Raw genomic sequence first — 2153 nt, forward strand, 5'->3', positions numbered from 1 at the left:
TGTGTACTTTCTTTTGTGTCACATAGGAAGCACATAATGATGTCTGGTTGTTATCGCTAAAAAGTGATGTAAGCTTTCCACAGTGAATTCAGGTGATGTTAGTCTGATCCTGCCATTGTGTTTTCCTCATCATCTTTTCTCCTAATGGTTCTATTATCAGTCATTGATTGTTTCCTAGATCTGCTATTTCATTGAGAGTTGCAGAATGGTGATTTGGGGATTTGTTTTTATTCTTCCATGAAGAACCTTCCCTCATCAACTATGTGGCTACTCTGAGGTACAGTTTATACAGGAGGAGAAGACTGAATGCTTAATTTTTATCTTTTATTTGTGAATTTTTATTGTGATGGGTCAGTGTCTTAGCAACTTCCAATAGTGATCAATGATAATTTATTTTAGTATTATTAAAAATGTATGGATTTTTAAATATATTTTTTTTACTTCAATAGATTATAGTAAATCTTTTTGAAGCTTTAATTGCCCCATTTACAGACTGTGGGAGTTGCAGTTGGCTATTGTATCTTTTTGACATGACTCCAGTGATCTTTGAAAGTGTACTTGCTTTCTGACACAATAAGATATCCTAGGGCAATTTTGTACATTTTATTCCCCAAACCTAGAATAAATAAATTTTCCAGGAAGTTCTGGTTCCTTTTGTTGGGAAATGTCACTTAGAAATCACAGGCTTGGTGCTACTCATTGCTACTGGCTAGTCACTGCTTCTAGACTTTTCAGTGGACAAATCTAGGAAATATGTACTTAATGGAAAGAGAATGATAAATCATAAGATCATGATTTTCCAATTTAAGTGTAAGGTTTCAGGATTTTTACTTAAATTCTTTGATTTTATATTTATGTCTCTTTTTTATGCTGAGAATCTTGGTTCCTAGTGATAGCATACTCATTTACTTTATCCTAAAATTTACATAAGGTTGTCTATGGCCATGCTACCCTGAACAAGCCCGACCCCGTCTGATCTCGGAAGCTAAGCAGGGTCGGGCCTGGTTAGTATTCGGATGGGAGACCACCTAGGAATACCAGGTGCTGTAGGCATAAAAAATAAAAACAAAATAAGGGATTATAAGGTGACAAGGTCCTTGCAATCTGTGAGGTCAACCAAGGATTGCCTCGCCTAAAAATAAAAATAAAATAAATTAAAATTTACATAAGGAAATTCAAAAAGAACACTACTAATATTACTATTACCAGTGAGACAGTTTAAGTTTTCTACCCTCTTAACCCCTATGCTAAATGACCTCTCAATAAAATGGGAATTATAGTCCTGATTCTGCCTGAAGGTTGTGTGTGGAAGCAGATGATCTGTTGAAGTCCCTCCATCCATGTCAGTATGTCTATATACAGTTAAAAAAATGTGCGAGATGGCTAGAATGTTTATGTTTGGGCCAGAAGGTCCCTGCTCTTTCTTCACTAGGCTTTCACTTAGACGTTCTGATGACCTTTTGGTAGAAGAATATATGTCCCTGTAGATACTATGTAACAAGCAACCATCATACATAAAGCTAAATTTAGGGATCATATAGGATAATTTACATATCATGTATTTTTTTCTGATATATTAAACACTTTCATGTATGTTGTCTCATTTGATCCTCGCATCTCCTTTAGGTGGTAGGTTGTCATTATTATCTCTATTTTCCAAATGAGGATCAGAGAGGTGAAGTACTTTATCAGAGTCACACAGCTAGTAAGTCACAGTGTAGGAATCCTCTGCCACTAAGAGTCTGAGGTCTTCAGACTCATAACCTAGCATTCTTTCTAGCATATCAAGATAACCAACCTATCCTCGGATAATGTCTTCAGCCCAGTAGTGATGGTCTTTTTAATTTTTCTGGGAGGATGAGGAGAGAGAATGCTTTAAGACATTCTCAGAAGGTCTAATAGTCCTTTCCTTTGGTAGCTCTTAGGTGGTAAAGCACAGAGCCCAAGGCATGGACTTGAGTGCCCTCTATTTTTAATGTTTCTATTGCTCTCCATTTTTCACTCCAGCTTTGCTGTTTGAGTTGTTTGAAGGAGTAGATCTGGTGAAACTTCTTCCTTCAACTCAGAATGTAACTCTGCAGTAGCCGTGCCTGACCTGGCATTTGCTTAACCATCCATGGCCAGGGTCAACTTCCATTGCTGCTCCATGTGCC

General features: G+C 37.0%; 1 pseudogene; it reads left to right on the forward strand.

The window, feature by feature from the left end:
• The first annotated feature begins 934 nt into the window (after window positions 1-934).
• Window positions 935-1053, forward strand: LOC111730532 (annotated as a pseudogene).
• The last annotated feature ends 1100 nt before the right edge of the window (window positions 1054-2153 follow it).

This window comes from Pteropus vampyrus, unplaced genomic scaffold (assembly GCF_000151845.1).
Source record: "Pteropus vampyrus isolate Shadow unplaced genomic scaffold, Pvam_2.0 Scaffold318, whole genome shotgun sequence".
NCBI classification, from domain to species: Eukaryota; Metazoa; Chordata; class Mammalia; order Chiroptera; family Pteropodidae; genus Pteropus; species Pteropus vampyrus.